The sequence below is a fragment of the Aedes albopictus genome, chromosome 2, assembly GCF_035046485.1.
Source record: "Aedes albopictus strain Foshan chromosome 2, AalbF5, whole genome shotgun sequence".
Classification (NCBI taxonomy): Eukaryota; Metazoa; Arthropoda; class Insecta; order Diptera; family Culicidae; genus Aedes; species Aedes albopictus.
In genome coordinates, this window is record NC_085137.1 from 394,136,897 (window position 1) to 394,161,225 (window position 24,329).

The window sequence follows — 24,329 nt, forward strand, 5'->3', positions numbered from 1 at the left end:
AAACCAGAATTCAGGAGCCAGAAGGAAGAACCCAGGATCTAGATTCCAGGAGCCACAAGATAAAAACCAAAAGCCAGAAGCTAGAAGTCAGGATCCAGAAACTAGAAGCTTAAGTCCAGAAGCTAGAAGCCAGAAGCTTAAAGCTAGAAGGCAGAAGCCAGGAGATTTAAGCTAGAAGCCAAAAGCTAGAAGCTAAAGGTCGGAAACCAGAAGCAAGAAGCCATGATTCAGAAGCTAGAAGCTAAAGGCCAGAATCTAGTAGCTAGAAGCCAGAAGCAAGAAGCCAATATCCAGAAACCAGAAGCTTGATTCCAGAAGCCAGCAGCTAGAATCTAGAAGCAAGAAACCAGAAGGTAGAAGCAAAGAGCCAGTAGCTAGAAGCAAAGAGTCAGTGACTAGAAGCCAACATCCAGAAGCTAGAAACTCTAGGCTAGAAGCTCTAGGCTAGAAACCAGATGCTAGAAGTCAGGATATGGAAGCTAAAGGACAAAATCCAGAAGCTAAGTGCAAGAAACCAAAAATCAGGAGCCAGAAGGTATAACACAGGAGCTAGAATCCAGGAGCCACAAGGTATAAACCAAAAGCCAGAAGCTAGAAGTCAGGATCCAGAAACTAGAAGCTTAAGTCCAGAAGCTAGAAGCCAGGAGCCAGAAGCTTAAAGCTAGAAGCCAGAAGCTAGAAGGCAGGAACCAGAAGCTAGAAGCTAAAGGTCGGAAGCCAGAAGCTAGAAATCAGAAACCAGAAGCAAGAAGCCACGATTCAGAAGCTAGAAGCTAAAGGCCAGAATCAAGAACCTAGAAGCCAGAAGCAAGAAGCCAATATCCAGAAACCAGGAGCTTGATTCCAGAAGCCAACAGCCAGAGTCTAGAAGCAAGAAACCAGAAGGTAGAAGCAAAGAGCCAGTAGCTACACAGTTAAAAATTGTTACATCGAGTTCGCTGTAACAAAATGACCTCCATCGCATTCAACACTAATTTCCATCGGATTGTAATATTACAAGTCGTCTGCAGTATGGAGCTTGCTAACAACTTTGCGTGCAAGAAATTATTTTATTTAAAATTGAATGAAATGAAATGTAAATTTAAACGTTCTAATATTTACGTCACGTGTAAATTTAAGAATTTCTTTCTGTGTAGAAGCAAAGAGTCAGTGGCTAGAAGCCAGTATCAAGAAGCTAGAAGCTTTAGGCTAGAAGCCAGATGCTAGAAGTCAGGATATGGAAGCTAAGCGACAAAATCCAGAAGCTAAGTGCAAGAAACCAGAATTCAGGAGTCAGAAGGTAGAACCCAGGAGCTAGATTCCAGGAGCCACAAGGTAGAAACCAAAAGCGAGAAGCTAGAAGTCAGGATCCAGAAGCTAGAAGCTAAAGGTCGGAAGCCAGAAGCTAGAGATCAGAAACCAGAAGCAAGAAGCCACGATTCAGAATCTAGAAGCTAAAGGCCAGAATCTAGAAGCTAGAAGCCAGAAGCAAGAAATCAATATCCAGAAACCAGAAGCTTGATTCCAGAAGCCAGCAGCCAGAATCTAGAATCAAGAAACCAGAAGGTAGAGGCAAAGAACCAGTAGCTAGAAGCGAAGAGTCAGTGGCTAGAAGCCAACATCCAGAAGCTAGAAGCTTTAGACTAGAAGCCAGATGCTAGAAGTCAGGATATGGAAGCTAAAGGACAAAATCCAGAAGCTAAGTGCAGGAAGCCAGAATTTAGGAGCCAGAAGGAAGAACCCATATAGCCGAGGCGGTAAACGCACGGGTATTCAGCATGACCATGCTGAGGGTGACGGGTTCGATTCCCGGTCGGTCCAGGATCTTTTCGTAAAGGAAATTTCCTTGACTTCCTTGGGCATAGAGTATCTTCGTGCCTGCCACACGATATACACATGCAAAATGGTCATTGGCAGAGGAAGCTCTCAGTTAATAACTGTGGAAGTGCTCATAGAACACTTAGCTGAGAAGCAGGCTTTGTCCCAATGAGGACGTTACGCCAAGAAGAGAGAGAGAGAAGGAAGAACCTAGGAGCTAGATTCCAGGAGCCACAAGCCAAAAACCAAAAGCCAGAAGCTACAAGTCAGGATCCAGAAACTAGAAGCTTAAGTTCAGAAGCTAGAAGCTTAAGGTAGGAAGTCAGAAGCTAGTGATCAGAAACCAGAAGCAAGAAGCCAGTATCCAGAAACCAGAAGCTTGTTTCCAGTAGCCAGCAACCAGAATCTAGAAGCAAGAAACCAGTAGCTAGTAGCCAGTATCCAAAAGCTAGAAGCATAAGTCTAGAAGACAGATGCTAGAAGTTAGGTTCCAGAAGGTAAAGGACAAAATTCCGAAGGTTAATGCTAGATGCCAGAATTCAGGAGCCAGAAGCTAGAAACCAAAAGCCAGAAGCTAGAAGTTAGGATGCAGTAGCTAAAAGCCATAGGCCAGAAGCAATAAGCCAGAATTCAGAAAACAGAAGCTAGAAGCCATTGGCTATATTACAGGGGCCTGAAGCTAGGAACCAATAGCAAGAAGCTAGAATCCGAGTTTGCTAAGCTTCGATCCTGTCTGCTTTTGAATAAAATAGTAAGTAGATCTTCGCCAACATACTTATTTGAGAAATTACAGCGCTTTCAAAGCCCAAGAACTCGAAATTTTGTGATACCGAATTATAACACGTCTCACTATGGGAACACCTTATTTGTAAGAGGAATTGCTTATTGGAACCAATTACCAAACGAATTAAAAAATATTGATTCTGTTAATGTTTTCCGACGAGACTGTATTGCGTGGTTTAATAGGAGGAATAATAATTACTAGATTAGTTATTTAAGATTTTTAGATTTATAAGTACTTGATAAACTCTAGTGGTCCCAACTTATGTAGTCATTTAAAAGGGGCAGCCCTTATTCTACAGTTTTTGATTCAATAAATGAAATGAAATGAAATGAATCAAAGAACCAAAAGCTAAAAGGCACGATTCAGAGGCTAGAAGCTAAAGGCCAGAAGCTAGTAGCTAGAAGCAAGAATCCAGTATCCAGAAGCTATAAGCCAATGGTCGGTAGCTAGCAGCTAGAAGGAAGGATCCCGAAACTAGAAGCAAAGAACCAGAAACTAGAAGCCAGTATCCAAAAAGCTAGTAGTCTAGAACACAGAAGCTAGAAGAGTCTGGGGATAGATACCAGAAGCCAAAAGCTAACACCAATAGCGAGGTACTAGCAAAGCGCAAGAAGCTAGAAGCCAATATCCAAAAGGTAGAAACTTAAATCTAAAAGCCAGAAACTAGAAGCCAGAAGATAAAAGCTAGAGAACAGGCATTAGAAGCGTCAGAAGTTACAAACCAGAAGCCAGAAGTTAGAAGTCAAGATCCAAAAACTAGAAGTTAAGGCGAAACTGGAAGCATTTCCTCACTTTTTGGTTTTTGATTTTTTATTAAATAACGAACAATATTTTCAAAATCGGTTTTCGTGCACATGTTTAGTATAGATCAAGGTATCTTCTGATTTTTTTTGTAGTGGAAAATGTTTTTCGTTTTTGCAGAAACCATTTTTGAACAAAATTCCACAAAAAAATGGTTTCTGCAAAAATGGAAAACATTTTTCAACTCAAAAAAATACAGAAGATACCTTGATCCATACTCTACATGTGCATGAAACCCGATTTTGAAAATATTGCTTCGTTATTTTATAAAAAATCAAAAACCGAAAAAATGAGAAAATGCTTCCAGTTTCGCCTTAAAGGCCGGAAGCCAAAAACAAAAGTCAGAATTCAGAAGTTAGAATCCATGAGCCTAGAGCTAGAAGCTAAGAGCTAGTACCCAAAAGTCAGAAGCCAAAAGCTAGAAGCTGGAAAGCAAAAGTTAAATGCTAGAAGCTCGCAAGTAGTTCCTGAAGTTCTAGAGGAGATAGCAATCCCTCGTACTGCACACCGCCCATAACCGCCGGAGTAAATCCCCGGAACTCGCTCAACCGACGACATGCCCGTCGTGTTGCACGCTCCGCTGAGCACCACCAAAGTCTACGAACCTTTGTTGTACCTTTGGATGATATGCAGGAAGGCTTACAAACACTGCCAAAATTGTCTGCGCTGGTCTGTATTCTTACAATGCTTCGACTCGTGCGCCACGCCAGCCGCCGCTGCCGACGACGCCTGTTTCACGGCTAAAGTCAAGTTCAAGAATAATAACTGCCACGACGAACCACACCATTTCGTCCGACGCCCGTCGCGTCACGTCGCGTCATGCCAACAACTACAGAGGCAGGCTGGTTCTGCGCCGGAGCGGGACGAGCCTCATAATTTGTTTGAAATTATACAGGGGATACTCAAAATAACTGGGACAGGTAAAATTTGCACTTTTTGAAAAATGTTCAACTCGCTGTAACTTTTCGAAAAGGGCATCAAATATTCTCAAATTTTTACTGTAAGTTCATCAACTAGTTGTGTATCTGTGGACAACATTTGGTAAAGATCGGGCCATTCTATACGAAGTTATGAACATTCTAGAAAAAGGTGTAATTATCCGATTGCCAACTTTGAGCTGTTGTATCTCCGGATTCAATGAACCGAATACAATGAAATTTTGATCATTTATGACTTATATAATGAACTTTGAAAAACACTTAACCTTATTAGAAATTATTAATAAGAAAAAAAGTTATGGCCATTTAATTTATTCTATGTTTTTTAGTAAATTTTTATATTTTTCATGTGCATCCCATTACTTTTTCAATTTAATACCGGCTATTTGGTTACTTTCCTTTAAAACATAAATATATTCAAGTCAATTAGAGGGAATTATAATGAACTATAATTACTATCTCAAATTTTGAAACGATTATGAAGTTTTGAAATAATTGGTGTTATATTAGAAAAATAATCCAATCGTTATAATTTTCTTTCGTGTAAAGAATTTTAAGTTTTGTCAAAAGTTTTTAATAGCTCATTATATAAGTCATAAATGATCAAAATTTCATTGCATTCGATTCATTAAATCCGGAGATATAACAGCTCAAAGTTGGCTATCGAAAAATTAAACCTTTTTCTAGAACCTTTATAACTTCGTATAGAATGGCTCGATCTTTTCCAAATTTTGTCCACTGATACACAACTAGTTGATGAACTTACAGTAAAATTTTGAGAATATTTTATGCCCTTTTTGAAAAGTTACAGCGATTTGAACATTTTTTGAAAAGTGCAAATTTTACCTGTCCCAGTTATTTTGAGTATCCCCTGTACATGCATATAAACAAACCTGCCTGGCGGATCAGCAGTAAATAATTACATGAATCGCTTCAGGGAGAAACTTCGGTGGAGGAGCCACCCTGTATCCTATGCCGGGATGAATAGATCATATTTCCTAGTAATTTAAGATCTAACAAGGGAATCCAATGGGACCATATGTAGCTCAGTCGGTAAGCGCGCAGTCGAGGTAGGATTCTGGGAGCATCCCTGAACCTTCTCGTAATGAGTTTTATTTCTTTTTATATGTTTTTCCTTTTTTTTTCTTTTTACATGCTTGTGCGTGGAATATTGTCCTAGTTTCCACAAGGAATGCACTCAGTTATTTTTTTTTCAGAAAAACTCCACAAAACGCTAGGCTGAAAAACAGTTTGTGTCACTACGGGAAAGAACCAGCTTTAATCAGTCTCTGTTAGAACGTCTTTTTACATTTTTTTTTATTTTTTCTGTTTTTTTATATTTTTTATCCCTGACTTGATTATGCATAGAATTGTAAGTTTGATATGGAATGCTTTCAGTTATTATCCATGTAATTACTCCGAGCTACACTTAGTTGAGATGCAGGCTGTGCGGCAGTTAGAACGTCCTTTTAATTATTTTTTCAGAGTTTTCTGTTTTTTTCATTTATTTTTTACTAGCTGTCCCGGCAAACGTCGTTCTGCCTGCCTACTGTGTTTTTTTTTGACATGCGCTCTATATAAAAATGCCCCGCAAAATGGAATTTTGAACTTTCTCGTTCTCGGTGCGTTCCCGATCGATTTTCCCAATTATTTTTTCGTTCGAACACGTCGGAGCCCTGCACGAATGAAGCTTTGCAAGAATGGTGAAGATCCGTTGATCCATTCCCGAGCCTATTCGTGACATACAAACACCATTCCATTTTTATTTATATAGATTATTTACCCTTGACTTGCTTAGGCGAAGAATATCGTCGTAAGTATTTGACAAGAATTTCTCTGCGCTTAAATTAAAAGCATATTTGCACTAAACACTGAGCCGAATACCACTGAAAACGTCTTTTTATTGTTTCTATTTTTTTCTGATATTAAAAAATAATCTTGATTTGTTTAAACGTAGAAATAAGATGAGAATCAGGCTGCATTCCATTTGAAACGCAAGTTACACAACAAAAAAAAGCCACACTGAAAAGTAGTGGAGATGTTGAAAGGTATCCAACCGGCGGCCAGAGGAATGCGGGTTCTAATGAATGCGTTAGTGCAATCTTCCTTCCTGCTGCTGTTGTTGTTGTCGTTCTTATCTAGCTATAGGTAAGTGGGTAGGAAGGTGCAGGTAAGTATGCGATGATGATGATGGTTTCGCAATGCTGCTGGTTGGTAGGTGGTATGCATATGAAGTGTTGCGCGTTGTTTCGTAATACTTAGGCAGGATAGGATTTCTGGTTGAAGGCGTTTTGCGTACCATGACCAGGTACGATTTCGAGCTGAGTATGTGAGTGAACACATGTGGAAATGATCTCCCAAGAAGCTCGTCGTAATTTGAAATAAATTTTCAAAGTCTTTGAAGACCTTTTCAATGCACACAGATGCCTGGAAAATAACTCAGCTGGATGTGAATTTGTATGGCCTATCAGAAATTCAGGGTTCGTCGCCTAATTTCTTCTTCTTTGAAGTCTCCATCGTTTAATTGTTGAGAAAACTCTCAACACATCAATAATTAGGGCTAGCTGCGACTTTAGTTTGAAAATTGAAATTGGCCTGAAGCTACATGCATTTCCTTCTTTTAAGGTTTTTGTTTTTTTTTTTTTAATTACGAAGCAACTTTTTGAAAAAAGGTTTCCTTGCATATTGAATGAAAGATAAAAACATATTTTTTTATTTCCTCCAAAATTTGGAAAAAAAAAATGGTTTCTGGAAAACTGATTAACATTTTCCAACTGAAAAAAAAAATCAGAACATACCTAAATCCTTCCTCTAAATGTACAAGGAAACCGATTTTTAAAATGTTACTCCGTTATTATTAGATAAAAAAAAAAAAAACAAAAAAAAAGATCAAATGCATTCAGTTCTATGCAGTTATAATAGTTCTCATAAAATTGTCAGTAACTTGATGCCCCAATTTTCAGAAAGTCAATGAAAAATCTAAGGGATACCAATGAAATTTTCTGGAAAAAAAAAACATTCCTAAAATTGTGTTGCTTAAATGCTAAGTGATAGTCATACATCATTTCAAAATTGAAGTTCTTCCGGATAAGTTAATTTTAATTCTGGAGTACCTAATGCAAGAACCAATGAAAAAAAAATAAGGTTGCAGCTTCTTGAGAAATGTTGATGTTCGTCATAACGTTCTCTTTTTTTGGTTCCTTCGAAGACAAATTACACACAAAAAATCGTGAATGCTCGAATTTGTTTTAGGGTATTTTTAACAAATTTTTTAGAATAATTGCAATCAAAATGAGCTCTTTGGCGATATCTGGGATCACCTAGGAATGTTTTTAACTAATGTTAAAATATTAATTTTTAACACTATGTAAAACACATTTTTATAAAATTTCTAATTTCTGTTTTCCTAAAACTTTCTTGTAACTTATTTCTGGAAGATTTTTTTAATAAAAAGCTGTCTTTTGGATAACATATGGTGAATTAGTTTCTGGCTGCTACAGAGAATGGCGGAAATGTCACTTAAACGTGTTTGCAAAATTTGCTCATCATAGGGTTTTTTTTGGAATCTAAAAAACTTCAAATTGGCCTCAAATCTTTCCCAATCAAGTTTCAGGTAATTTGGTCGACAAAATCCCTTATGACAAAGAGACAAACCTGCCGATAATACCCTTTGTCACCCTATTTTGATAATTCACCATTCATTTCAATTCACCAAAAAATCATAAGAAACACTTTTGAAATTGAAAAAAAAAAAATAAAAAAAAAATGAAATAAATTAAATAATCCAAGGTTTTTTGGCCAAAATTGTTTGGGAAAATAATTATGTTTTTATCAAATATTTTCAGAAAAATTCATTGAGTGAATTCGGCAGGAAATGTGACTGTTATGTTTGGACAGATTATTGAAAATGTATTGTAAAATAAGCAAGAATTCGAAAAATATTGATTAACTTTTTGACCTGGCTATTTACACATAATTTTTCAAACAAATCTGCCGTGAAATGCTTAAAGAACGAATTGTAGCGGTAATTTCTCAGTGAGTTCTGGTGGATTATGTGCCAGAATACTTTAAGCTTCCGTACGCGCATCACATTGGGAAGAGTTCGCATACGTAGTGCATCGCTTGGTTCAAAAAATGACCCTAATTCACAAGCAGGGTTAAGTTTATATTATTGGGCATTGACTTTTCCTGTTTAAGGTCAATCTAATCGGCTAGTTTTGGATTGCCTACCGTTTTAGCTTACATGCTTATCACATATGGAGCACTATGTTAAGATTTTTGAAACATTTCCCACAGAATCTCCCAAACAAATGAAGCTCGGAATTCCTGAAAAACTAATTGGCAAAAAAAATCTAAAAATATGACAAATTTCTTCATTTTTTCTCATGGAATTTCCGATGTATTTTGTGGAATTCAACGTAACCAGAACCGTCGGCCCTCTGCACCACCATGGGTGCCCAGGACTGAAAAAAAAATTTACCAGTATGGGATAAAATTTTGTGCAAACCTTTCGCCTGGATATTTTCTTTGAGAATTTCAATAACAAAATTTCGGTGCAAATTGCAATTTTTTTTTAAAAAAAAACATTTCTACCAACCGCGCAGCAGTTGACATTTCAGTGTTTTTTCCTAGCTGTGCACTTTGATAACAATATTTCCAATTGATTCGCCAAAACAACTACTTGTGTTAGCAAAAATCATTACAGCTTCCTGCCGAATTAGAAATCGTATGGATTTTTTTTCAGAAACTCAAACGAAATGGTTGAGCTCTATATTCGAGTTATTGAAAAAAAAATGAGATAACAGCTTCTAAAAAAAAATGTATAAAAGTTATTATTATGCTAAATTGGAAAAAACATAAAAATGTTATGCAAAATAGGAAACAAATGTTTTTTTTTAGATTTTTTTTAAAGATTTTCCAGAAAATACCTGTTAAATGTGCTGTTAATGAATCAATAGAAAGGTTGAAAAGAACTCTGATGGAACATTAGACTCTATGTGTGTAAGGATTGTTTTCCGTAATTCGAAAGAAAAAAACATAAATAAAATAAAAATCCTTGAATCAATAGCTTAATGAAAATTCAATAAACGTAATTATCAGTGAATTCAAAGAAACTTCTGAAGAAAATTTCTGGAAAAAATATATCAGTCCATTCTACAGATAATGAAAATTGTTTGTGATATAGGGAAATATTCGAAAAATGATTATCAAGTTTTTAACACATGTTTTGGTGAAAAAAAAACAAAAAAAATGAAATGAATTGTGGAAAAAATTCCTTAAGTATAATATTGAAAGAATATGAAGCAGAACAAAGAACAAGAACACAGTTTAAACTTGATTTCATTCACGAAATCTTCCAATTTAATATAAATAGACGAGTTAAAAAAAGAAAAGAAAATACACGGACACGGTCAATGCTTCCAGTGAGTTTATTCGCTCTTCGAAGGAAGCATGACACCTAGACAACGAAAAACCAGGTAATGCCCAGTGGCACAGCCGTAATCGTTTCCTCATAGCTATGGCGGGAATCGAGCCCGCGCTTTCCAGTACGATGCGACTAAAGGCTTGGTGACACTAGTCACACGGCCACGAAGTCCCACGAAGCTGTTGAAAAATAATTTCAGAATTTTTTCAGGACGTTTTTTAATAGACTGGCTAAAAAACACTGATTTTTTTTCTGAAAATAAAAATATGAATAATGCAATTTAATTTGAAAAATACTTCCTGAAGCATCAAGCTTTTCTAAAAGTCCTCAAAAAATTCTAAAACGACATATTTTTTCTTTTTTCCATCATTCGTTCAATAAGCTTTCCAGAGTTTTTCAATAAGCGTTTACCACAAACTTATTAGAAAATTTTAAAGATCGAAATGATTCTCAAGAAGACTTGTGTATCTGTAGTGCAATGTAAAAAGTAACAAATTTCATAGGGGAGCATTTACACAGATGGTAAAAGTAACGAAAGTAACGAATTTTTGAAAAATGTCTAAAAGAAGTAGAAGAGAAAGTCATCAATAAAGTTTGGCATTAGTCTTTTTAAAATACTGATTTGAAGCCAAGCAGTCTTTCATCTTCAGGGGATTTTTGAAGATGAGAGAAAATATTAGAAAAAACAATTTGTTAATTAAAAAAAAATAAAAAAAATAAGGCAAACCAACTAATTTTCAAAACTTGGAAAAGGTAAATAAAAACTTCTTTAAAACATATGATCAATTTAAAGGAGCCACTCATCGGCAAATTTGTGAGCAGATGATTCAGGCTAAAGAAACTGTTTCGAGACTCTTTTAAGATTTTGAAAAAAAAAATATAAAAAATCAACCGTAAAAATAATCGTAAGAATCAGAGAAAATTTCCAGGAAATAAAGATAGCATAAACTGAAAGGGCATTTAATTATTTTCATTTAAAGTTATTTGTAGCAATTGATACAAAATATATTATAGATTCCAGTGAAACCCTTGGAAGCACTTCCAAGACAATCCCTATTGACAATACTGATGGATTTCTTTTGAAAAGTTTCGCCGGCATTAAATATTTTTCAAAAAACTAACAGTTTTTACATTTTTGTAAGGCTTATTAAGGAAATATTTCCGGTTAAGTTTCTCAAAATATGCAAATGAATCCCAAAGGTAAAGATATGTTAATTATTGAAAACTAACATGAAAAAGTTATGGTGGAAGGAAAAGCACTGAATAAATCTTATAAACAGAAAAAAATTAAAAAAATGCTTTAAATTCTGAAACAGTCTGTTTTACATGAGAGCAATTTTCTGTACTCAAACATTCAAAGACAAACCCTCCGAGCGACGAAAACCACCAAATGCATAGAGAAAGACAGAGAGTCCATAAACTTGCTTACCAGAGCAAGGTCTCTCAGAGAGAAACCACGGTAGAGTGTGCATTTGTCTCTCCTTCCTTGTTCGTTTGTGCTTTTTTCTCGTCCTGATATGTTACATGAATTTTCGAGAAAATTCATCTAGATCTTTATCGACAATGTAAGATTTAGAACACAAGTAATGATTCCGAATTTCTGAATGTTATCATCATCATTGTCAGATTAGCACGACTGCCATCTCCTCTCATTGCAAAAAGGCAGCAGATGAGAGTGGCAATCTCGCGTTTGTCGTGTGTTGATAAACCATTTTATATCCTCGCCGAAGTAAATCTGTTGAAAGGTGGAAGCAGGATTTCTATAAACACTTAATTTTCCTAGTTTTATTTTAATATTCAGCAGCATTGCAGCGCAGGTACTAAAACTGAAGAAAACTTCAACCATTACGTATATCTTTTTTTCTCTGATATCAAATCAGAGAAATGTTGATTTTTATTACATGAACTTTGAAAAATCACTTTTGGCTGATGCAGACACGTACAAGTAATTTCCACTGCTTAAAACTCCTAATGAAACCGCTAGGCTCAGAGCGAGTGAATTTTGCCTTGGAACTGAGAGTACGGCTCCATCTATTTGTCAGCGAGCAAAACAAATAGTGAAACAAGATGCACATTAAAAAGTATCTACTCAGAGTACGAAGGTTAGACACTGAAGTCCAAAAATCGTTTTATTCCATGGCTATTTTTTTTTTATTGGCAGTGAAGTTTTTTGTAGCACATATGAGTATTTCCACCTTCTAAAATATGAAGTATTCATCGATCACTAAGAAAAAGCTACTTTGATTCTGAGTACCACGTAAATTTTTGTAATATTTCAGTAAATTGTTGGTTTTTGGTAGAGTTTTATTTTTAAGAATTCTTGGAGAGTGAGTTCTACCAAGATTTTCCACCATAATCACTGCATGAGCCAGATTCACTTCAATTCACATTTATTCTATCCATGGTTTTTGCTTACAATTTTCAAAAACATTTTTTTTTTATTTTTGAACAAATGAAAGAGCAAAAAAAAGAGCCAATCAAATCACTTAAATCCAAAATCTTCTTCCTCACGCACCTTGATTTTTTTTCCTTCGTTCTTCCGTAACACCTTCACTTTTTATCACCACAATTCTCGATCAGAGTGAGCGCGCTCAACCATATCTTCCAAAAATAGTATCCGAAACCCGCGATCAGCAACACTTAACACATAGTCCAAGAGTCCCCGCCGCGAGTTCACTGAACTCCCCATGGAGCCAAAACATTTCCCAAACCTGCCTGCGCGAAGCGAAAAATCGTCACCGTCACTCACCGTCACCCGATGAGATCCTCTCGAATGAGATTTTGTGCACTCAGTGCGATCCGTGTGCGGGAGCACGATCGCATTCAGAGAGTGAGAGCCATCGGGCTCTCTCACTCTCGTCGCACTCGCGCAGCATTCGGCTCGCTGTCGTGCTGCATTACCGATGCAGCACCACCCGAAGGCAAGTTCATTCACCTCACCCGTGCATGACCCAGTTGTGGCACGAGTTGTTGGTCGTGCTGCGCTCGCTGGTGATCGGGATTGGAGTGTGTGAGTGCGAGGTTTTCACACATTTGATCTAGATTTGATTTGATTGAAAATATGACTTTTTCCAGAGAATGCACAAATAAGAGAGTTTTTTTTTGAATGGCACGCAGTGATTTTTTCATGGAAAAGTTTCTTTGATTTTCATGTTATCTTAAACAGCAAGAAACACGCAACAATTCCCAAAATTGCATTATCCAACGTTTCAACATGATTTGATACTTGTTTCTACCACTAATCTAGAAATTTCCAGCAAAAAACCTAGTTTCTATTGCTCACTCATTCGAGAAAAATCTCCACCACTCTATCAGCACCACCAACACCATCGCAACTGCAGTAAAATAGATCTCGGCCTTCACTACCACCACAGCGCGCGCATCGAATGCACTTCGGCGCCGCGATCAAGTTCAACGACCTCCGTTCGAGTGACCCAGTTTCGGCGCTACCAAGTCACTCACGGCGCCGCACCATCCGTCCAACTAGTGGCGCTCAACTGTAAGCGAGTTTCCGACATCATCGCTCTGCGATGGAATTTTCCACCAAAACAAACCCCCTGTTCAAAAGTTCTAAAGTGAGTAGATGACCTTCCACTAGTTTAGAACTCGACAAAATTCTGACGACGCAATTGGTTTGCCGGACCAGACGATTGTGTCCTTCGTCGAAGCAAAAACAGCGTCACCGCCGCCACTGGTACTCAGTAGCTCCACACAACAACAGCAGAACACCACAGCGAATGACAGCGCAGATTAATTGTGTTCTTGGGCTGACCCTGACAGTGAAACCGCAGAACTCGATCGCGACAAGCATCGTGATCAGAACTCCGGAACAGTCTGGCAGTAGGAAGTGTCGATGGGCGGAGGCGGTCGCGGTACCGAGAGGAGACCTCGGAGGGAGGAAGGTCTTTTGAAGAGCGTGATCGTCGTCGACGCCGCCGAACAACTTACCTTATATTCTAAGCCGCGCTGGTGTAATCCTTTAGCGGCGATCTCCGCCGATTACGAGGCACATGTTAATTGACTGTTTATGATGTGATCGAATGTTGGTTGGCTGCGGTTCTAATTTTTGCGAACGCGTGCTCCTACGATCACGGGATGCTTCCAGAATCTCTTCCACAGCGATCGCTCCAACACTAACACTTGTTCCCGTGGGATCGATTCCACAAACTGCGAACTGCGTTCTACCTTATTCAAATCACTTGGTTTCGATTGTGGGTTTCCGTGCTCACTCACAGACTTCACTTGCACTTGGCGGAAATAAAATATGAGATCATGCAGATCAGTCACTCGACGAATCCCGCAGGTTCTTCTCAGTTTCAATATCTCTGGACTCGGGCACAGATCAGCGCGCAAAGTCGCAATTTATTCCCGGTTTTGCTGTCTCACTCTGGTGCACCGCAAGAACACACTTGCAGATTCGGTCTCACTCACTTGCCATTTAATCCAGAGGGATCACTTGATTCCTGTTAGACTTGTTTTCTCGGAAGTTTTTCCTTGCGTCAATACACTGATTCTGAGCTTTTGGTAACACGTCTTCACGAAGTTCTTCCAGGATTGCTGCGCTTCAGTCGTTGTTCACGGTGGGTTCAATGAAACCTTCTTCTGTTTGCAGACACTTGATCACTCGGTGATCTCAATTTGTTTATCACTTATCATTCACTTAGGATGGATTTTCGTTTGCTTCAGTTGATCTCCTCGGCTCGAAGTTCTGGATTGATGATCGTTGTAATACTTGACAGGTTCGTGTCTTCTTCGACTCAACGCTCGTTCAAATCCTTCTGCTGCAAAATACTTCTTCTGCTTGCCACTGTTAATATGCTAATACTTAAAGGTTTCCACAAGATCACTCGATCTTCAAGTCGTAATATCACTGTGTTTCAAGGTTATCACATCGATTAAGATCATTCCGTAGATTTTTCTGTTTTGGTTGATTCACCAGATCAATAAGGATCACGTTGCTTCTTCGTTCCCCAAACAATCACAAATATTCGATCTCCGTATTCTCGAGTCCCGATCGGTTGTTGCTCCTGTTATTCCCAAAATATTACGATCGAGTACGGCAACAACAAGTCACAAGTACAACCCGATCCCAACTTATGTAACTACGATTCTGCGCCTCCCACTGACTACTGGTGCACGGTGATTCGCGTGTGACTCAACACTGCCACCCAGATCAGTTTGTTAGCCCCGAAAGCTCACAGTTGCCGCGATCGCGATCTTCCCGAACTCACTTGGCGGTTCGTTTTCCTGAGTGCCACCGTCACTACGCTCTCAGAACATCCACTCGAAAGCTCGATCGCGTATCGGAACCACATCGATTCTTCCACCGACAGCAGGGATACGTCCGTCTCGTGTATTGTCTTCGGCGCAACTAAATCGTGGAAGATTCGTCAAATCACTGTTTACTCTCCGGTAACTACACATTTTGACGGTCAAGGTACTTCCCCCACCACCGGCAATGGCCGACACACACACCAACGACCGATTGTGTAACTCCCTAGAACTCTTCCGAAAGCTTCCAGCGCGCATCCAACACAGTCGCATCACTTGCGCACCTGTGTGCCATCCAGGTGCTCAGCACCTCCAGAGAAGCTCACCGTCGTCGTCGTTCGCTTCCTCCTCCATTCATTCGGTTCGATCTAGAACCTACCCACACCAACGCAAACCCACTTCGCTTCTCGCAGTAGAAGGCATAGAAGAAGGAGCGATCACTCACCCTCGCTTCGCCGACCGAGAGCATAGACCCAGTCCCAATCGGCGAGAGAACACGATCATTATGTGTATGTGCGTTCCTCGTCCTTCCCGCACCCACATCCCACCTGAACACAACTCCACCTGAGCCGAAAGGAATAACGGTACCGTCCGACGATCGAAGTTTATGCTTTGCTGCTGCTACTACTGCTGCTGCTGCATTCAGTCGAATCATCTCCTCTCCCTTACCGCCGAACACATCATCGTGGGTAAAGACAAAGCCACAGTCCCAACATCGTATCGCTCACACAGGTAGAATTCTGGCTTTGCGCGTTGCGTGAGGCTGCTGGCACTGAACTTCACACTCCATCCTCCGTCATTCCACCACGCAGAAGAACCCCAACAACAACAACACCGAACGGAGCGAGCGGCCACACAGTCAGTGTGAAGTTCATGGGAATCGTGTGTCGAGGTCAACCTTTCATTCACGGCGCGGCGCGGCGGTGATCACATTCTGCGTGGTCTATCTGCCGCCCGCACTAATACCGCGCGTCGAACGCACAGTCAGTGTTACAAAATCCATTGTTATGCTACGGTTCTTTCACCGTCCGTCGTTGTCGTCGTCGCTGCCGCGACCGTCACTGTCTCCCCGACCGGGTGACGGACGAGGGCTTTTTCCCGTTTGTCGCAGAGGCTTTTTATTCTCTCATATGTGACTGGCTGGGTATTCGATGCGGGCTCTGCGGCTGGCGCTGCGCTGGTGGGGCAAGTGAGGGAAAGGTTAAATGTTGAGCGTTTATTTTTTTGCGAGAGAACGGGTTTGCTGCTTCTAATATTATGTCATTGTTCGGAGGTAGCAGTAGATCTAATTTGATTATGCAATTCGGTTCGGTGCGTCGATTGAGAATGCGATGAATGGGTTGTTGTTATCAGAATACGTTTTATTTTAGAGCTTCAACATTCATTATGTAATCAACAGAATGATAAATTCTTCAGCATGTTTTTCTTTCTTCTTTCAATTACAGTGTTATGTTTTCATTAACAAGCATTACAACAAATTGTATAGAGACATCCTGACCAAATAATGATAGATTTTCTTGCGATGAAATTCGTAAAAATACTTGCTAAGTAATTGTCGACAGCGTTTAAGTGATTATAAAGCACATAGTAGCGTAAAGCAGATTAATTGACCAATAAGTCCCATAGAAGGCACGGTAAAGGCTGGGTATGCTGCGCAATTCAGATCTCATTGTGATCCAGTAGCCTCTGCCCAGCAACTCCTATCCCTACCTCCACGCGGTACCGGCCGGAAACTATGAGCAACCTTAGGGAAGATCGGGTAATCAACCTCGGTGGGAACTTTGGTCGTAGGCTGACAAGGAAGGGGGGGGGTTGCTTCGGTAAACCTGAGCGTCTGTTCTTCAGGAAGAACGGCTCACAACAGCGTCTGATCCCCATGTTAGGGGCGGCTGATCTACGTCCGAGTGCCAGGGAAGGACTCTAAGCTCAACTGTGCACTAAGGTCCTCCTGAAAATAGGGGGTTGGTGTCAGGCCCTACGAGCCAGCCGTAAAAAAAACATTGTAGCGGAAAATCAGCAACAGAATAATACGAACCGAGACCAACGGCAACGACCCCAGCGAACAAAAAGGACTTGCGATTGGAAACTCGGTACGTGGAACTGCCGATCTCTCAACTTCATTGGGAGCACCCGCATACTCGCCGATCTACTGAAGGACCGCGTGTTCGGCATCGTAGCGCTGCAGGAGGTGTGTTGGACAGGATCCATGGTGCGAACGTTTAGAGGTAATCATACCATCTACCAGAGCTGCGGCAACACACGCGAGCTGGGAACAGCTTTCATCGTGATGGGTGATATGCAGAGGCGCTTGATCGGTTGGTGGCCGATCGACGAAAGAATGTGCAGGTTGAGGATCAAGGGCCGAATCTTTTACATCAGCATAATAAACGTGCACAGCCCTCACTCCGGAAGCACTGACGATGACAAAGACGCATTTTACGCGCAGCTGGAACGCGAGTACGACCGCTTCCCAAACCACGACGTCAAGATCATCATAGGGGATCTAATCGCTCAGGTAGGCCAGGAGGAGGAATTCAGACCGACGATTGGTAAGTTCAGCGCCCACCAGCACACGAACGAAAACGGCCTACGACTCATTGATTTCGCCGCCTCCAAAAATATGGCCATACGTAGCACCTTTTTCCAACACAGCCTCCCTTATCGTTACACCTGGAGATCACCACAGCAGACGGAATCTCAAATCGACCACGTTCTGATTGACGGACGGCACTTCTCCGACATTATCGACGTCAGGATTTATCGTGGCGCCAACATCGACTCCGACCACTATCTGGTCAAACTGCGCCCAAAACTCTCCGTCATCAACGATGTACGGTACTGACGACCACCACGGTACAACCTAGAGCGACTGAAACAACCGGATGTCGCCTCAGCATGCGCGCAGAATCTCGAGGCCGCGTTGCCAGACGAGGGCGAGCTCGATGAGGCCCTTCTAGAGGACTGCTGGAGTACAGTGAAGGCAGCCATCAACGACGCAGGCGAGAGCACCATCGGGTACGTGGAACGGAATCGACGGAACGAATGGTTCGACGAAGAGTGAAGAACGGCTTTGGAGGAGAAGAATGCAGCGAGGGCGGTAATGCTGCAGCAAGGGACTCGACAGAACGTGGAACGTTATAAACAGAAGCGGAAACAGCAGACCCGCCTCTTTCGGGAGAAAAAGCGCCGCCTGGAAGAAGCGGAGTGTGAAGAAATGAAACTGCTGTGCCGTTCCCAAGAAACACGAAGTTCTTGCGCAAGCCGAAATAAGCAGCGATGGAGACGGTGGCCTCTTGACCAGTGGTGCTCAGGTTGATGTATACCGCGGGCCAAATTGAGACTTTGTGTCTAAGTCGCGGGCCGCAGGATGAAAATTATCGTGAAGGTGTTCTAATTTTTTTACTAAGGCAATTTTAGTATTGGAAAATCATACATTTCTTCGATAATTTCGATAAGTATCTGTTGCACTTCAATACCTTCAAAGATCTCAGTTTGACCGTTGAAAACATATTGAAAATCAAAAATTCTATATGATTGTGAGTCATTTGTAGTAGCGAATCATTTATTGCTAGTTATGGATGGATTATCTTAACACCATTTTCAAAATTTAGCTTCAAACTACAGAAGAAACTGTAGCTACTACTGTCGCATGGTAGATGATTTATATAACAAACAAAATATTTGCTTATACATAATTATTAAACACCCCCAATTGTATGAATGTTTGACAAAACGAAAGATTTTGTAAAGAGCATTGAATCCACTTCTTAAAAAAAAGGACTTGTAAACTTGTTTTCAATATTACCTCGGTAAGACCGAATGTTTCAAAATAATGATAAAATCTACAGTCAAGATTAACACTAACTAAAATAACTTTTTGCACAACTTTTTCAATCAAATTAACGCGTACAGCACGTATCATGGAAACCGTAATCAGCTACGTACGATAAACCATTTGAAGGCGCTCATGCTGTCACATCAAAGAAATCATGTGAAGGAACGGCGCCAACGCAATGAAGTGTATATAGGGGGAGAGAATACATCAATTTTTCACATCGCCAATGGAAAGACACGCCGGTCTGAAACAACGATCAGAAAACTTGAAATGGAGAATGGTCTATTGGAGGATCCTAACGATATCCAGCGCGCTGTTCATGGCTTTTTTGAAAACCTCTATACGGACACCAATTCAATTGTAGATGATAGTTTCAACCCGGTGCGCACACTACCTGAAGATAATCAATTAAATTTTAGCATCATGGGGCAAATATCATCGGATGAAGTACTACAGGCTGTAAAATGTAGTACTTCTCGCAAGTCGCCTGGCGTCGATGGCCTTCCTAAAGAATTTTTTCTACGAGCTTGGAACATCATTCAGAGAGAATTTACGCTAGTCATCAACGATGTGTTAACAGGGATAGCACCGAAAGAGTTTTTTGATGGTATAATAGTGCTGGTGCGGAAAAAAGGCGGTGGTGACAACATTAAAAGTTATCGGCCGATATCGTTATTAAATTTCGACTACAAACTCTTCGCACGGATCATCAAGCAACGAATGACTCCTCTCCTTCCTCTTGTTCTTTCTGGTCGACAAAAGTGTTCCAATGGACGAAGGAATATTTTTGAAGCGACGGCTAGGATTCTGGATCGGTTATGCGAACTCAACGAACACCGAAGAAGTTCTCTGTTGGTAGCATTTGATTTCGATCATGCATTCGATAGAGTAGACCATAAATTTTTGAAAAACACGATGCAGAAAATGAACTTTTACGGCGGATTGATAGATCTTCTGATGGACTGTTATGGGAAAAGTCATTCGCGAGTATTGGTAAACGGAAAGCTGACTCGAGAAATCAAAATTCGAAGATCTGTGCGGCAGGGCGATCCGCTATCCATGATCCTGTTTGTCATTCATCTACAGCCTCTCCTTGACAAACTAAGTGAATTGCTTCCTGAAGCTATTTTGAATGCATACGCCGACGACCTTTCAATGTTCATTGAAAATGAACAGCAGCTATGTGCAGTACTGGAAGTAATTACAGATTTCGGTAGAGTTTCTGGTTCTCTATTGAACAAAAGCAAATCCAACGCTTTGGTGGTAGGAATGGTACCTTTGTCTGCTGAAGCTGAGTGGCTGCATGTTGGAAACGCAGTGAGTATCCTAGGGGTAACGTTCGCAGAGAATATGAGTGATACTGTAGAGCAAAACTGGAGCAAAGTGTTGCGTGGTTTTCAAATTCGACTTTGGATGAACAACACGAGAAACTTGAATCTGATACAAAAAGTTATTTTGATTAATACCTACATATCCTCAAAACTTTGGTACCTCGTTTCCATACTGCCTCTTTCTAACAAATATGCAGGCAAATTTATTTCGAGAATTGGGTCTTTCTTGTGGTACGGGAAACCATGGACTCGTATTGCTTTTGAGACTCTTGTACTTCCCAAAAAACGAGGCGGGCTAAATCTACATTCACCAGCAATAAAGGCGAAAGCCTTACTTGTGAATAGAACCATGTCAATGGCTGCAGAGCTACCCTTTATGTGGAGCTTTCTGGAACAAAATGCCAACCCGCCAAATATAGGAGTGATACCAAGGAAGTTTAAACACATTCGGATAGTCGCGAGGGAAACGGTATTCCTCCCCGAAATGGTAACCGAAGCAGCATCCTCCGATGCAATCTACCAATTCTACCGGTCTCGGTTGAAGGATCCGAAGTTCGTCAGGGAAAATCCTGGAAGAAATTGGAAAAAGGTTTTCGGAAATCTGCATAGTAAATCGTTAATATCTGATCAGCGTTCCACATGGTTTAGTGTCGGGAACGATTTTCACAAAATCCGGACAATTTGTGTACTTTGCGGACGACATGGACATTATCGCCACAACATTTGGAACGGTGGCAGAGCTGTACATCCGCCTGAAACGCGAAGCAGCAAAGGTCAGATTGGTGGTGAATGCCTCTAAAACAAAGTACGTGCTGGTAGGCGGAACTGAACACGACCGGAACCGTCTGGGCAGTAATGTTACGATAGACGGGGATACCCCAGGGGATACATTCCAGGTGTGGAGGAATTCGTCTACCTCAGATCCTTACTGACGGCTAACAACAACGTGAGTCGTGAAATTCTAAGGCGCATCATCAGCGGAAGTCTGGCTTATTACGGGCTCCAGAAGAAGCTGCGATCTAAACAGATTCACCCACGCGCCAATTGAACCATGCACATACGCTAATAAGACCGGTGGTTCTCTACGGACCGGACACGAGACATGGTCCATGCTCGAGGAGGACCTGCAAGCACTTAGAGTTTTCGAGCGACGCGTGCTAAGGCAGATCTTCGGCGGTGTACAGGAGAACGGTGTGTGGCGGAAAAGAATGAATCGTTATGCAACTTGAATGAGAGGGAATGATAAAAATGGAAAAAGATCTTGTGCATACTCGAACCATGGACACCAGAAGTATTAATTACTCATCTTGCATCCCAAGCAACACACTTGGACGTTAATAAATTGCATAATTTAAATGCAACTACATTGAATGCTGTGTCCTTTGTACCAATCGTCTTATTAACGACTAAATTGCAACGAAAAAAGCGCATGAGGTGGAGTCAATATAAAACATCCATTCGTGTTTGGAACGGTTTCAATTTGCAATCGATTTATAACCGAGATACAACTCATGGTCAACTTACAAATTGTGACCAATTCGACAACTAGTCAGCTAGTCATCACATTCGTCACTGCCAGTGACTATGCGTTAACAGTTTCACCAATGTGCCTAATAATTGTGTGGGTAAAATTTGCCGCAAAAAAGGCTGAACGAGAACGTGATTTTTTGTGCCGCTCCTGATTTATTGGTAAATCATGCATTCTGGCTCAATATTTCCAATGCGCCTCAGTCTACTTATCATTTTGCAAGTGAAAATTTAGACATTTGTAGTAAAAATGTACCCACCATATTGTTTTGACTGAGTTCATTTCTGCAGCTTACCCGTAAATTGCTGAAAATAGGTTTAGGCGGTAAACGCACGGGTATTCAGCATGACCATGCTGAGGGTGACGGGTTCGATTCCCGGTCGGTCCAGGATCTTTTCGTAAAGGAAATTTCCTTGACTTCCTTGGGCATAGAGTATCTTCGTGCCTGCCACACAATATACGCATGCAAAATGGTCATTGGCAGAGGATGCTCTCAGTTAATAACTGTGGAAGCGCTCATAGAACACTAAGCTGAGAAGCAGGCTTTGTCCCAATGTGGATGTTACGCCAAAAAGAGAGAGAGAGAGAGAGGTTTAGAATGTTTGCTTGGTAAATCATTACAAGGACAACATTGCTTCACACGGTAATACATAAACAACCAAAAAATGTTAACACTTGGACGTTAACTTCTCGTCGACAATCAAGGGAATGTCCATTTGTTACGTAAAGAAATTTGATCATTTTTTTAACCTCCCCTCCCCTATTTTATTTATTTTTTTTTTTCGTAGGAAACCCAAAATATTTTAGTACGGAGCATAAGATTTCTCAATCTCACCTCATTATATTACGTAATTTAGGGATAGCCCCCAAATACCTAATGACTATTTCTAAGTTTATCTAAGTATTCTGCTAGAAACTGTGGATGTGTTTGTAGAACTCCTGTTTCATTGTAATGATCAAAAGAAGATGATAAAACTCCCGCACTATATAGCACAGCATTCCGTTTTTTTTAGAATGCTGTGTCTGACACGTTGCCTGATTAGGAATTTAAGTTGGTTCGAAAAAATGTCAAAATTTAAGGTGAATGTATGACGAAGCCACACCTAGAATTTTCACCACCAGCGGGTAACCAATCGATCAACTTTTCAGCGCAAACCGTCATTCGGTTCTTCAGATTTCTGCTCTTGGAAATTTTAAGTTTGGTTTCGTCATATATTCCCCTTAAGGGGACAACAGAATGCTGCAACTTTTCGCCAGATATATTTAGGAAGCTTCAGAACACCACTATCTAGTCCAAATGTAACATGTATTCAAACCACGGGGTCGTCATTGGCAAATCTAGCTTTTTCTTTTTTCTTGCTCACTGTACTAAACACACACGAGAAAAAGAAGGATGGAAAGGGGTTTCGCGGCACCCCTTTACATCCCACCGCTCTTTCACGTGTTTATCAAGGAGAAAGAGTGAGAAAAAAAAGCTAGATACGCCAATGGCAGTCGTTCTGCACTACGTAAATAGTGCAGAATTTAACTACAAATGAAGCATTTCAGCTTAATATAGAGCAACTATGGTATAATAATGAAGCAATTGTTTAAATATGATAAAAAAAACTTGCATTTTTGTTATGAAACAAAAATGTTTTACCTCGAATTATTTTTTAACCACTTTAATTTAATAAAATTATAGAATATGTTGAAAAATGTATGAAGAACATTTAAACATTTAAATTTTTATAGTGCATTTTAATATTTTTATGATTTCAAAAACCTTTTGTCGCACATTTTTCAGCTTCCATCCCTACTGTCAAAATTTTTCGTTATGTTCTAAATTAGTTCCAAGTAAACATGTTTATAACAATCAGAATCAATGTTTTGCTTGTTTTGGTTTGTAATCGGTCGTAACTAAGATTCGTTGAAACAATCAGATTACCTCAGTTACAGATTGGTTTCGCAAGTTTCAACTAACGATGACGTTTATTTACATTGCGCTTGTTGTTATAAATATGTTATTCCTCAGTTTGGCTTTAACAACAGGATTTTAATAGGTTTTAATTTTGTTTCACATGTTTTTATTTTCTGAATCCAAATGAAAACATCCGTTGTTTCATGAAAACTCAGTTGCAACATGTTTGCAACGATGATCATTTCTCTTTTAGTTGCAGGTGCTACTTGGGATACTACACCAAATGCTCTGTGAGAGGGTTCTATAACATTTACCCGAAAACCATTTACCCGAAAGACATTTACCCGAATGACATTTACCCGATTATGACACTTACCCGAAAAATTAAAAAAAAAATGATTTACTTGATCCCCATATGATCTGTCAATATTAAGTATGCTACGGTCCGGTATCGTTTAGCAGGCTTTGGTTAGACCTAATAATCATCAGACTGAGTGAACTCTGGTACAGGACTAACTAGCGGTCACAATGCTATTTTAATCAGAGGGTTTTTTTTATTATTCTGTTCATCTACGGCACCATCCAATTAGCCCGAACGCCAATCCGAATCAATCAGGAGATCGCCCAAAAACACTGTGCTCACTGTGGATAACTTATTAAGAGTTAATGAAACTTAATCAGTTCGAAAAGGGTAACCCTTGGGGTAATCTGTAACAACG

At 40.1% G+C, this 24,329-nt stretch overlaps 1 protein-coding gene across 2 annotated transcripts in view; it reads right to left on the reverse strand.

Moving 5' to 3' along the window:
• LOC109410770 (PR domain zinc finger protein 1) overlaps window positions 1-15,644 on the reverse strand; it is a 209,200-nt gene extending 193,556 nt beyond the window's left edge. For both annotated transcript variants that reach the window (XM_019684297.3, XM_019684295.3), the window contains exon 1: window positions 13,694-15,644. The gene's annotated coding sequence lies outside the window, so the exon portion shown is untranslated. The remainder of the gene's footprint in view (window positions 1-13,693) is intronic.
• Between the last annotated feature and the right edge of the window lie 8,685 nt (window positions 15,645-24,329).